The following is a 15329-nucleotide window of genomic DNA, read 5'->3' on the forward strand; positions in this document are numbered from 1 at the left end:
GAGGAGCGGTACTAGCGCTTGTGTCAATAACGCAGATCTGGATCTGAAAACTGGGCGGCACAGAGAGAAAACGGGCCGGCCGGTAGTACTGGCCCCGGTACCGGTCTGGTACCGTAAATGGGTTACGGTACTACCGGGCCGGTACCGCCCTGGTACCGCTTCGAGTCCAGTAAGCCTGGAAGGCTGAAGCGGTACTTGGGCCGGTACCGCCAGCGGTAGTACCGCCCGGGACAAAAGCAATTTCCTTTTTTCTTTTTCAAATATGACGATACGGAAAATGCGATATCTTGAGCTAGGAAACTCGGAATGACATGAAACAACGGAATATGCAACATGCGATGCATCCGGAATCCGTTTCCGATGAGCTAGAGCTTGTCTTGAGAATGAACACAAGCTCTAACCCATCTCATGGACAAGAACCAAGAACAACCAAGAAACACGATGCAATGCATGCAAGGTTTGAGCTCTCTCCGATGATGCGACCTACTATCCTATCGAGCACAAACCTTGTCCTTGCGCGTTCCTCTCGAGTCGGCAAGCTCCATCTTAATCCTCTTCAACCTTGTACATGCCACCGTCTTCCGCCAACATACACGCCACCGTCTTCATCCATCTTGTACGCCGTCTTCTCTCTTCATCTTCAACACCGTCTTCGTCTCTCTTCGACACCATCTTCATCGGTCTTCTCCATCTTCCAACCTTGAGACCAACACATGGCTATGGACTTGACCTAAGATATAATCTCAAAGCAACCGTTAGTCCATAGGGAGTGTCATCAATTACCAAAACCACACATGGGGCAATGGACATGTTCTAACAATCTCCCCCATTTTGGTAATTGATGACAATCTCTTTGAGAGGGTTTAAATATGGAATTTAGCGAGCACATGCTCACTAACGGAGCTACCCTCTTCCATCATACAATCAAAGAAGTGTTTCGAGGCCTCATAGCTTTCCACGGCCGCATGAGTTTCAAAGATAGCTTTTAGCTCATGGACCAGCTCATAAGGGTCGTGGTGCTCAAAACGCTTTTGGAGCTCCGCCTCTAGGCTGCACAGGATGGCACACTGAACTTGGGAGTACCGAGTTACCCGAGTCTCGTAAACATTCTTTACATCCTCAGATACTGCAGGTGGTGGTGGGGGACCTTGCGGAGCTTCGAGCACATACTGCAGATTTCCACCAGTGAGGAAAATTCTCACATGACGGAACCAGTCGATGAAGTTGCTACCATTGATTTTAAGCTTTTCTTTCTCTAGGAACTGGTTAAAATTGATGGTGGGGGCCGCCATGATCTACAACATATTTGCAACAAATTTGGACTAAGTTTATGATAAATTGAGTTCAATTTTAATTCTTAAATTAACTAGGTGAACTCCCACTCAAAATAGCATCCCTCGCATTGTCTTAGTGATCACACGAACCAAATCCACTACACCAAGTCCGATCTTCACGAGAAAAGATGTAGCTTCAAAGGCGAACACTCAAAATGTTCATCATATCATTCATATGACTCATGCTCTACCTTTCGGTATCCCGTGTTCCGAGACCATGTATGTACATGCTAGGCTCGTCAAGGCAACCTTAGTATCCGCGTGTGCAAATCTGGCTTGCACCTGTTGTATGCACATGTAGAATCTATCACACCCGATCATCACGTGATGCTTCGAAACGACAAGTCTTAGCAATGGTGCATACTAAGGATGAACACTTTATTATCTTGATATTTAGTGAGAGGGATCATCTTATAATGCTACCGTCGCGATCTAAGCAATACAAGATGCATAAAAGGATTAACATCACATGCAATTCATATGTGATATGATATGGCCCTTTAGTATTTGCGCCTTTGATCTTCATCTCCAAAGCACGGACATGATCTCCATCATCAACGGGCATGATCTCCATCATCGTCGACGTAGCGTCAAGGTCAATGGCGTTGTCTTCATGGTTGTTCTCCCATGTAGCAACAATTACAACTACTTTGAAATAATACCTCAACATGAAATATAAAGACAACCATAAGGCTCCTGCCGGTTGCCACAATACAATAATGATCTTCTCATACATATTCATCAATAAATCATGGCCATATCACATCACCAAACCCTGAAAAAACAAGTTAGACGCCTCTAATTTGGTTTGCATATTTTACGTGGTTTAGGGTTTTCGAGTGAGATCCAATCTACCTATGAACATGAACCACAACGGTGATACTAGTGTTGTCAATAGAAAGAGTAGATTGAATCTTCACTATGGTGAGAGAGAAAGACACCCGCAAAGCCACTTATGCAATACAAGTTGCATGTCGAGCGTGGAGCAAGTCTCATGAACACGGTCATGTAAAGTGAGCCCGGGCTGCTTCATCCCACCATCCCGCAAGATGCAAAGTACACTAACTAAAAACAACAAAAGCATCAACACCCACAAAACCATTGTGTTCTACTCGTGCAACCAATCTATGCATAGACACGGCTCTGATACCACTGATGGGATTCATAGCATAGAAAACAAAAAAATTCCTACCGCAAGAATGAATAACAAGCCAAGATCCAATATAGTAGATGGTAGCAACGAGAAGATCATGAGACTAACCCTCGAAGATTCCAAAGCCTACGAGATTAGATCTCGTTGTTGATGTAGTCGATCACTTGCCGCTTTCAAAAGCGCGTAGAAGATCTTGACGGTGCCACAGTCGGGTAGCACCTCCGTACTCAGTCACACGTTTGGTGTTGATGACGACGTCCTTCTCCCCGTTCCAGCGGGCAGAGGATGTAGTAGATCCTCCTCAGAATCCCGACAACACGACGGCATGGTGTCAGTGGTGGTGGAGATCTCTGGCAGGGCTTCGCCTAAGCACTACGGGAGAATCGGGAAGAGGGAGGTGGCTAGGGTTTGGGAGAGGGGGTGCTCTTGGGCGCCGGACTTGGTGCCCTTGGGTGGTGCGGCTGGTGTGGTGGCCGGCCCCCTCCCTCTCTCCCTCATTATATAGGTGGAACCCCAAGGGTTAGCCCAAAGATTTGAATAAGAGTCCAACTCAAAAACTTACCAAAGGGTGAAACCTAGGGGGAGTGGGACTCCCCCCTTTCCTTCTTCCTTGGCCGGCCAAGGAGGTGGAGTCCACCATGGACTCCACCTTCCCTCTTGGTTGGCTTGTTAGGGTTGGTGGAGTCCATCTGGGACTCCACCTTCCATGGTGATTTCTTCCGGATGGTTCTAGAACATTCTAGCGCCTTCCATAAATGCACCGGATCATTTCCAAACTTGGAAAGTGACTTCCTATATATGAATCTTATTCTCCGGACCATTCCGGAACTCCTCGTGATGTCCTGGATCCAATCCGAGACTCCGAACAACATTCGAACTCCATTCCATATTCCATATCTACTTAAAACGACATCAATCCTTAAGTGTGTCACCCTACGGTTCGTGAACTATGCAGACATGGTCGAGACTCCTCTCCGACTAATAACCAATAGCGGGATCTGGAGATCCATAATGGCTCCCACACATTCAACAATAACTTAGTGATCGGTTTAACCATTTACATACGATACCGATTCCCTTTGTCACGCGATACTTTACTTGTCCGAGGTTCGATCATCGGTATCTCCATACCTAGTTCAACCTCGTTACCGACAAGTACTCTTTACTCGTAGTCATCTCTTGTGACCTAGTCACATGCTTGCAAGCTAATCATACGACATTCCACCGAGAGGGCCCAGAGTATATCTATCCGTCATCGGGATGGACAATCCCACTCTTGATCCATATGCCTCAACTCACACTTTCCGAATACTTAATCCCATCTTTATAACCACCCATTTACGCAGTGGCGTTTGATGTAATCAAAGCATCCTTCCGGTGTAAGTGATTTACATGATCTCATGGTCGAAGGACTAGGTAACTATGTATCAAAAGCTTATAGCAAATTGAACTTAATGACTTGATCTTATGCTACGCTCATTTGGGTGTGTGTCCATTATATAATTCATCCAATGACATAACCTTGTTATTAATAACATCCAATGTTCATGATCACGAAACCATGATCATCTATTAATCAACAAGCTAGTTATACAAGAGGCTTACTAGGGACTCCTTGTTGTTTACATAACACACATGTATCAATTTTTCGATTAATTCAATTATAGCATGGTATGCAAACATTTATCATAAACACAAAGATATATTATAATAACCACTTTACTATTGCCTCTTGGGTATATCTCCAACAATTATAATATAAATACAATCACATATGATATAGTGACTCACCCACAAGCATAAAATCATTCACGGGATATTTAGTAACAAAAGCCACTTGGCTATCCAAAAACAAATCACATGAGAGGATAATACCCATGCCACATAGGATGAAAATATCTACATAGCTTGAATCCTAAGCTATGCCACCTCATGCTTAAAGGATTGTTATGGATGAGAGCATGACACAAAGCACCTTACTCATCAAAACAAAACAAGAGTCACCCACCTGTGTGTCATGATACTAGAGCATGCCCAAGCCTATAAAAGGAACCCCTACCTTAGCCATTTGATCATGCATCTAGCATCATGGTACAATCTTACCAAAGGATGAAGCCACTCCATGCTTTAGATAGAATCAAGATGAAGCAGCTAGGAGGTGGAGGCATACCACAAGATGCAGGTTTATCAGATTTCCTGAGGAACAAGCTACAGAAGATAGCCAGGTAGAATTCTTAGGCAGACCACATATTTAGATAATCACATCATCATTCCTTGAGTAGACCCCTATATTATAGCCCAAGTCCTTGTGGAGTGAGAGAGGTAATTGGTATAACTGTTATCACCAGATTTTGGACAAATCCAGAGGTGGGCCGTAAGAGAGATGGGCTTAGAGGACTACACGTGGAAGATCTCTGAAGCGGCCTTGCACGGAGAATTTGGGCTAGTTTGCCCGTGTATCTTTAATTGTAGTAGGTTATATCTTAGATCAAGATTTAGAGTTTGTATCGCACACGGTGGGATATTCCCACGTTAGAAAGTCCATTTGGACTATAAATATGTATCTAGGGTTTATGGAATAAACAACAACACAACGTTCACCCCAAAAACAAACCAATCTCGGCGCATCGCCAACTCCTTCGTCTCGAGGGTTTCAATCAGGTAAGCGACATGCTGCCTAGATCGCATCTTGCGATCTAGGCAGCACAAGCTCCACGTTGTTCATGCGTTGCCCGTACTGAAGCGTCTTTGATGGCGGGCAACGTAGTTATCATAGATGTGTTAGGGTTAGCATAGTTCTTCGTATAACATGCTTACGTAGTGCAACCCTTGCATGTCTAGCCGCCCTCACGCCTATCTCAGGCGTGGGGGCGGCACCCTGCTTGTTCTTTATCTAGTAGATCTGATCCGTTACGATTGCTCCTTGTTATGCAAGGATTAGTTTAATATCTGCAATAGTTAGGCCTTACAAAGGGGGGGAGGATCCAGTGGCACGTAGGGTGGCGTTCGCAAGTCCTAAACAGGATGTTCCGCGGATCAACATCATTGTTGGTTCTTTGGCCTTGTTTAGGATCGGCTTATGAGCACCGTGCGTGGCCGCGAGGCCCAACCTGGAGTAGGATGATCCGATTATGCGGTGAAAACCCTAAATCGTCGTAGATCTCATTAGCTTTATCTTGATCAAGCAGGATCACCAAGTATTCGTGCACCCCGTACGAATCATGGGTGGATCGGCTCTTTGAGCCGATTCACAGGATATCCGGAGAGCCGATCGAGGCTCGGAGTTAATGTTTACGTGTCTGCCATGCAGGATTTAAGCGAGGCCTCCCCTTCACAGTCCTGACCAGGTATAGGTCAGGTGGCACGCCTGCACTTCGCATCGCCGCGTGTGACCGAGAAGAGCATTGCGGGCCGTCGCTCGGAGGGGTCTCGGCCAGCCGCAGCTCTAGGCTCTTCCGGCTCTACCGTGTTGACGAGCCGCTGCCGCCGGTGGGTTTTGGCGATCAACACATTACGCAGCACGCCGGTGGGACTATCATCTACATCAACCACATCGCCATCTACATCCGAGATGGCGGCGGACGGCACGCCTTGATCACCTACGAGGAGCTGCTCGACGAGCTCAAGAAGAGATATGACGAGATCAAGGTCACCCTCGAAGCCGACCTCATCGGCTCTTTCGAAGAACCCGTTCCCATGGCATCGGATGGAAGGGATTCTCACCGCAAGGTGCACTCGATGGGATAGATCTCTGCGCCCGTCGGAGGAACGCACCGGGGCCTACGGCAGGAGATCAACTACTTGGTGGCTCACTCGCTACACCGCCACTGCGAAAACTTGGTCAACGTGTTGGAGCGTCTTGCTGCGCGTGATCCAGGAGATCATGAGCCACCGGTACTCGCCGTCAGGCCCAGCGCTCGGGACGCATCAACGAGAGGTGCCACTCCAGCCCGGGCCACCGCTGCCATATGCGTTGGCAGCACCACCTGAAGTGTCGGCTACACCGGCATTCGTCGTCTACAAGATCGGTGGTGACCCTAGTGACTACCAGTTCTTGGCTTAGGCGCCCAAGGAGATCCCTCAAGGATACGCGTGCACGTATGTGCCAGATTGTGGCAACTGGCCACTCTCAAACCAGGCCACAACGTCGGGGACTCCAAAGACAAACAGGAGGAACGTCGGCGACAGAGCTTGAGAAGCGACGTGGCTAACTAAGTACGCCACCCGACGAAACTCCAAAGCCCAGCTCCTGCAGTTGGCTCGAGCTGGAAAAGCAAACATGGCTGGCTAAGTACGCCACCGGCGAATCTTCGAGTGCATCTCCTGCAGCCCGACGGCGGATCAGATCAGTACCATGCGAGAGACCAGTTCGGCATTATGCCGAAAAGGAGGGCAATCGGCTATTCTAAGCCGTACCCCGACGAGTACGAGATGATCCCGCTGCCACCTAAATATCGGCTCCACGACTTCTCCAAATTCGGTGGATCAGATGGCTCCAGCTCCATCGAGCACATCGGCCGATATTTGGCGCAACTAGGACCGGCTTCGGTGTCGGATCAGCTACGTGTGAGGCTCTTTTCACAGTCCCTCACGGGATCGGCTTTTGGATGGTATACCTCTTTGCCAGCAAACTCCATCCAGTCTTGGAAGCAATTGGAAGAACAGTTCCATATGCAATATCATTCAGAAGCTTCCGAGTCTAGCATTGCCGATCTAGCACAACTACGTCAGAAGCGCGGAGAAACGGTGACAGAGTACATCCAGCGCTTCAGGAATCTTAGGAACCGATGTTATTCGGTTCGTATAAGCTGAAAAGGAAGCGATCGAGTTGGCGGTAGCTGGCCTTGCAACACAGCTCAAGGACATGGCCTCCCAAGCAGATTATCCCTGTTGGCGCACATGGTTCGAGAAACTATCAGCATATGAACAGCGCCACCCAGGACTGTACCAAGACAAGTTCAAGCGTGCGATAGTCATGGTCGATACGAGAGGAAGGTGAAGTGCTGCGGGGAGACCAAGAAGTAGCGATGGCTGAATGGACTCGGGAGGAACCCTGTGTCCTGCAAATGGGTAAAGCCACCGGGGGCCGCCCGGGGATTTGATTTTGACGTGACCAAGACTGAACAAATCTTCGACCTCCTGCTCAAGGAGAAACAGTTGACGATTCACGAAGGTCTCAAGTTCCCTACGGCGCAAGAGCTAAACGGAAAGCCATACCGCAAGTTCCACAACTCGCTTTCCCATGCCACCAACGACCGCAGGTGTGGCGTCGGCACATCCAAGCGGCGATAGAGAAGGGGCGTTTAATTTTCAACCGAGTACGCCATGAAGGTAGACACCCAGCCCTTCCCGCCGTTAACATGGTAGAAGTCATCTACCACGAGAGTTGCCAGCCAGGTCCCACGTTCGGCATCAACATGGTAGGACACGGGAACCACTCTACGGCAAAGATGGAGATGAGGGCAGCTGCTCTCATAGCAAGGATACGAGAGGAGGCCGCTCCACGCGATCGGCTCCATCATGATGGCAAGCGCTACGTTACGGAGGGAGAAGTGAAGAACATAAGATATCAACGACCTCTCTACTGATCACCTCCTCAACAAATATGTGAGACAGGTATGACCAACGCCGACGGTCCAACTATGATGATGAAGGAGATCGTGCGGCTAGAGAAGCGAGAAGACATCGTCGGCGAGGATCGCGATGAGGAGGAGCACGAGCGCCGTGCCACGGACACATCAAGGGAGCAAGATGACAACGCCGGTCTTGGGACTACCCTTTCTTCAGACACTGCTGGGATTCAGGAATGAGCCGATTGCCCACAATCGGCAATTGCCTTAATGCAACAAGAAGAAGAAGGAGGCAGCCAACGTGTCCGTGTTTGAGCGCTTAGGGCCTCTCCCACCACCAAGCAAACGTCTTGAGTCACTTCGTTGGGCAGATCTTGAGGATTCCGAAGACGAAGGACTAGAAGAAGAAGAAGACAGGTGCCACCGTCCAAGGTGGTGCCCTGACGGACTCAGCCGTTCACAAAAACGCAGGGTTCAGCGGTTGCGCGGCCTGGAGGAAGCCGAAAGGTTATACCTGCATACGCTAAGGAAGGCACGGCCTGATCTGGCCGCAAAGGTTCAGCGAGCCCTGGATGAAGAGGGTCGTCCACGAAGAATGGAGTGGCGTCCCAAGCAAAAGAAAGCCGATGATGAAACATCGGCTGGCACAAACATGGTGCTTGTCTTGCCGACGGAGCTTAGTGTTCCACGATTATACGATGCACTTAAGGTGGACGACAGCAGGCGCGTCAAGTCAGAGGTTGGGTTGGTTTTATCCAGCCTAACCGAGTAGCAAGATTAAACCAATGAGCAAACCGTGCGAGGCTGATCCTTGTGATCGGCCCCAAAAAGTTTATGGAGGGACATTACAAAACCTTCATCGAACGAGCAAGGTGGAGGCCGATTCCAGCAATCGGCCAAAATTATCTTCTGCACATATTCTGTTTGTGGTCAGCAACGATCTACTGGGCAGTGGCCACGTCGGCAGATGAAAGTCAGCATAAGTCTTTGCGAAGCCGACGTGCAAGTACAGTGCCCTGACTAACCAAGAAAGCCGATATCTGCAGTCATTCAGCAGATTCGGCTCGGGGGGCATATAGTCAGATGAACATATGCAGAGATAAACATGTGCGAGACATGCGTGCGGTGGAACATTGGGGGCCGGTTAAGGAAAAATCGGCCAAATAAAAAAATTTCAGAAGCAAAGCCGATGCGCAGCCATCGACTTTAGTACGATTGCACGGACCAAGACCTCACGGCTCTGTGCTCAAGGGTTTACATCAACGTCGATGTTCAGTAGAAAGAAAGCTGATCAACGACTTATGCATCCTCGCCGGTATTCTTGCCTTGATGAAAGCTCGGGGGGCAGCTCGCCCTGGAAGTTCTTCAGAGAGCCGATTTTGATGGAATCGGCTGATTCTGCGTTACGATTCGGAGGCTGATGGTGACACATGTGGTTGGCTCACGATTGTCCTCGCCTTGATGAAGACTCGGGGGGCAACGGACTACATGAAGATTTGGTTCTTTAGAAACCAATTGGAGTTGCATCGGTTGATCCTGCGTCGTGATCCTCTCTGGAAGACGATTACGGTCGCGAAAGAAGATTGCGAAGCTATGGAGAGGAATCGGGAAGGGAGGCCGTCGGCTTTTACAGATTTTGGACTGTCTGTCGCTGCAAAGGGATTGGATTCTCAAAATAGCCGATGAGTGGTCATCGGCTAAGGGATTGCGAAGAAAATATGGTCAGATACCAAATCGCAGCCTGAAATTGAGAAGTTCTCGGCCTACGAGCTAATCGACATGAGAATCCAGCTTCATGGGCGTCCAAAAGAAGAAAAAATCGATACATTGCTATCGGTCTTGATATGACAGGCGGAAGGAATGAAATTGGGGCAATTGAAGGATGAATCAAAAGAACAATTTCATTAATTCAGAGGAGCGGCTTTACAAGAAAGAGCCGATGGCTCTCAAAAGAGGGATCTAGTGCCTAGCGCACTGCTACTACTAGTCCTATTCTACTAGTCGTCGCTGTCCTCGTCGTCACCGCCGTCGATGTCGTCGGCGCTGCTCCCGGGGAGCTCCTCGTCGCTGCTACCCCAGCCCATGGCCGGAGCCTCTTCCTCCTCGTCATCATCATCGTCCTCGCTGTCCGCCCAGGAGCGGAAGCGCTTGGTTGGCGGGTACCCGGCGGAAGAGGAAGATTCATCTTCCTCCTCCTCTTCTTCTTCTTCGTCGTCATCTTCATCCTCGCTGTCCGCCCACATGCGGGAGCGCTTCTTCAGCGGGAGCTTGGCGGAGGGAAGGTCTTGGCCTTCGCTACTTCTCCTTCTTTCTTCTCCTCATCGGAGGGGAGGGGGTCCACTTCGGAAGAAGGTTTGTCCTCGTTCTTCTTCGGCGAGAATGGGGGGAAGAGGTTTGAGAAGGAGGAGGAAGAGGAAGACATTGCTGAGGGAGAAGAGGGTTTTTGGGTGCCGATGGCTGGAACAGAGGAAGGGGATGAAGAAAGCTAATCGATCGGCACAGTTAAATAATGAGGAGCCTGGTGGAAATTTCTGTCATTACGGTTTCCAAGGAGATGACGCGAGCTATCGAATTTTGCAGAGAAGCTGAAAAGACAGGGCATAATGATAACGGATACTGCAACAGCTCTGCTCTGCCACGACATGACCCGACGGAGGAACGCTTAATGATTTTGGAAAAATTATTTCCAAAACCAGGGGGGCATGTGTTATCACCAGATTTTGGACAAATCCAGAGGTGGGCCGTAAGAGAGATGGGCTTAGAGGACTACACGTGGAAGATCTCTGAAGCGGCCTTGCACGGAGAATTTGGGCTAGTTTGCCCGTGTATCTTTAATTGTAGTAGGTTATATCTTAGATCAAGATTTAGAGTTTGTATCGCACACGGTGGGATATTCCCACGTTAGAAAGTCCGCTGGACTATAAATATGTATCTAGGGTTTATGGAATAAACAACAACACAACGTTCACCCCAAAAACAAACCAATCTCGGCGCATCGCCAACTCCTTCGTCTCGAGGGTTTCAATCAGGTAAGCGACATGCTGCCTAGATCGCATCTTGCGATCTAGGCAGCACAAGCTCCACGTTGTTCATGCGTTGCCCGTACTGAAGCGTCGTTGATGGCGGGCAACGTAGTTATCATAGATGTGTTAGGGTTAGCATAGTTCTTCGTATAACATGCTTACGTAGTGCAACCCTTGCATGTCTAGCCGCCCTCACGCCTATCTCAGGCGTGGGGGCGGCACCCTGCTTGTTCTTTATCTAGTAGATCTGATCCGTTACGATTGCTCCTTGTTATGCAAGGATTAGTTTAATATCTGCAATAGTTAGGCCTTACAAAGGGGGGGAGGATCCAGTGGCACGTAGGGTGGCGTTCGCAAGTCCTAAACAGGATGTTCCGCGGATCAACATCATTGTTGGTTCTTTGGCCTTGTTTAGGATCGGCTTATGAGCACCGTGCGTGGCCGCGAGGCCCAACCTGGAGTAGGATGATCCGATTATGCGGTGAAAACCCTAAATCGTCGTAGATCTCATTAGCTTTATCTTGATCAAGCAGGATCACCAAGTATTCGTGCACCCCGTACGAATCATGGGTGGATCGGCTCTTTGAGCCGATTCACAGGATAACCTGAGAGCCGATCGAGGCTCGTATTTAATGTTTACGTGTATGCCATGCAGGAATTAAGCGAGGCATCCCCATCACCTTCCTGACCAGGTATAGGTCAGGTGGCACGCCCTTGCACTTCGCATCGCCGCGTGTGACCAGAAGAGCATTGCGGGCCGTCGCTCGGAGGGGTCTCAGCCAGCCGCAGCTCTAGGCTCTTCCCGGCTCTACCGTGTTGACAGGCCGCTGCCCGCCGGTGGGTTTTGGCGATCAACAATAACCCTAGCCAAATACTTCTAGTGATACTTAGGGAAGCCCATACCATGCATGATCATCACCATTGGGTAATGATCATAAACCCTAAGAATTTTAAGAAATGAGCTATTAAGAATAAGTGGATCATGATAATGCCATGATCATGCTTTGGATAAATAGGAGAGTAAGCCATAAGTTAAACCTATTATAATAAGCATATATCATCAATCACATGAAATCATAGGGAGACTACTAAGTGAGCAACTCTAGATTATTCTCCACATCTTAAGTAGTGAAACACATGAAGAATGTCAAGACCTTGCCTAGCCAAGCTTTGTGAGAACCTTAACAATATTTTGAGATAAATATCCTCTCAATAGTGGGGGAGACTAAACCTAGCTAATTCAGTATGGTATCAATCCATATCTATAACCTAGGCCTATATCTCAACCTTAGTTTGTGCATCACTTGGGTGATCACAATTAAAACCTAGGCCACATTTGAGTTTCAACTCATGTGTCAATAGGTAAATATGAATAGAATCCTAGAATTGCCCTCTAATTAAAACTTATGTTTAATTATGGAACATAAGATGAACCTAGTGCTAAATCCTATAGTTAAAACCCATGTGTGGTGATCAACCACTCATCCTTGTAACCAAGACCAAACCATGATGAAAACAATACCTACCTTAGATAATTTCAAAGATAATGATAGTGTTAACCTTAAAAAGGGGTTATAATAGAACTTACAATACCCTAATAAATTGGTGCTCACATAAAATCATATGTAAGTAATCAACTTCTCAAATAAGAAACCAAGTCCTAATAACAACCTATGGAATACTTTGAGTTGAAATTATCAACTCTAATAATTCAAAACAGATTTGATTCCACAAGAAAAGGGAAATAAAAAATGAATACATAAAATCATGCCTAATTGAAATTGCAATAAAGCTCACATATATTTAATAATTGTTCTGAACCACAAAACAATGCAGTGATCATTGTTATTAAGTCCCAATTAAAATAGATAGAAACATCTGCAAACAAAATTGAAATTCAAATTAGAATTCAAATATGAAATTGAAAATAGAAATTGCAAAGCAGAAATAAAAGAGAAATAGAAAAGGGCTTACCAGACTCACCTGGCCGTGCAGCCCACCGAGCAGCCCATCAACGCAGCCCAGCAACAGCCTGTAGAGTAGCCCAGCCTAGCCCAACTTACCCCTTCGTCCAAAATATTTGGGAGGAGGTCGTCCTCATCCCCTTCGTGCGCATGGAGGACAGCATGTCGGTGTGCTCCTCTTCTCCTCGTCGCTGGCGACTTCTCCTCGCTCGGCGGTGTGACGAGGTGTGCTCCTACGCCGTATAAAGGTCCCTGGACGAACCCTAGCTCCGATTTCTTCCCTCTCTGCTCCAATTCCTCCCCATGCTGGAACCCTAGCTGAGCCGGACCACCACCTCTCGACGTCGATTGGGGAAGCCCTAGGCCTCGCCGTGGACGCCATCGTCACCGCCATGCTCTTCTTGCTCAGCCCACATAAGGAATTGAGCCGGAGCGTCCTGTAGAGTCCCCACCGGGCTCATCCTCTCCGATGGCCGGAGCCATCGATTCCGGCGACTCAGGCCAGCTCCGACCTCGCCGTCAAGCCCGGCATAGCCCTGGTGAGCTCCTGAGCCTCGTAGCACGCTCGCCTAGCTCGATACCGTCTCGTAGCCTCGCCGCACCAACCGTCTGCGAGCGCCACCGCTCGGCCTCGCCGTTGAGATTGCTCCGTCGACCATCAGGAGGCGGCACTGGTACCGTTAGACTCTTCACGGTGTGATGGTTCGAGTGGTAACTGTAGTCCATCCGCGCGAGCCCGGGAACGGCGGCGTTGTCGCCGACATCCCGCCGGCATAGACCTCCTTCGCCACGTCCTCAACCTTGACCAGTCCACGCTCACGTGGCAGCCAACGTGGCCACTGGCCCACCAGTCAGCCTATATGGGTAGCACTAGTCCGAGTAGGTTTAGTAATATTTTGTTTTAATTAAAATTCCATAATTACTAAAACTTTGCAGATAAATATAAAATTCATCTTAGCTCAGAAAAATACAAATGAGATATCAAAATGTTGATAAAAAATAAAGTCTATCCAATAAAAATATAATATGAAAATTTTATTTTAAATAAAAATTTAATTGTTTAAAACTTACTATTTAAGTCTTTTCTTTTATCCTAAATTCAATTAAAATTCAATAGTTAGGAAACCATTTTAAATTAGGGATTTCTATTTTCATGCCCTCGGTTCCTTAGTTGTGCTCAGTTTTCCCCAACTCCTTAGTTTTTCGTCAGTTTTCCCCAAGTCCTTGTTTGAAACCCGCAGAAGCTGCTCAGACGGCAGGATTCCCGTTAAGTTGACCATTCCGTGCTGACGTGTGGGGCCGCGTCGTGTGGGCCCTCGTCGCGTGGAGCTGGTAGAAAGGGACCGCATGGGATAGGACGAGATAGCGTTCGGTTGCACGTGAGTAGGAGCTGAGTTTTGTCTCTCTCGGCCCAAATTGGCATTTTCCCTTTTAAGAGCACCTTTTCCCCTCTTTCTCTCTCTGTCTTTTTCACCAAATTAGTATCAAATCTAGAGAAGCTTCTATTTCTGCCTTTTGACCCTCGTTTTTTGCCCAATATGGCAGCAAATCTAGAAGCTAGTATATGATAAATTCACAACAGCATAATCAGAAAACTAAGTATAATACATAAACTGCATACAGCAGCCAAAAGCAGCCAATAACATTGTTAATGTTCACGAAAAACTAAGATGAAAAAAATACAAGACGCACGCAATGTATGGCCAGCTAGAAGATTCCTCATTTCTCATATATTTCTTCGTCGCCCCATTCGTGCATTATCCCAAGGAAATATTCATTGAACTCCTTCCGTCTGCAGTGTGCGGCCAATACATCCTCCAGACGGTATGGCCTGTGTTCATTTCTCAGACCGTAGTTTCCCATTCTATCCACATATCGTGGCCACTCATCCCAGGCCTTTGTATCATGAATGTACTCTCTGATATAACCCACATCGGCGTAGTAGATGCAGCCATGTAGAAGTGTCGGGTGCACTCTGGTGTCGCTGGAGATACACCGGATATAATGCACGAAGAAGGCATGACTGCCAATGTTACTGACCGGATGGAGAGAGCGGCTCTGAGTGTCCACACGGTACACCAATGGTTGGTCCTCCAAAAGCATGTTGTCCAACAACACAAGCAGCAGATCACCATCCGACTTCACAAGATAGAACTTGTCATTTCCAAGTTGAGGAAATGAAATTAGTGTCTCCATCTTGACAGTGCTCGCGCGCTGCTGCAACTGTACATTGGTGCACACTATTCTTCCGGACTCAAAATTATCCACAGCTATTGCATACAGTT

The sequence above is a fragment of the Lolium perenne genome, chromosome 3, assembly GCF_019359855.2.
Source record: "Lolium perenne isolate Kyuss_39 chromosome 3, Kyuss_2.0, whole genome shotgun sequence".
Taxonomy (NCBI): Eukaryota; Viridiplantae; Streptophyta; class Magnoliopsida; order Poales; family Poaceae; genus Lolium; species Lolium perenne.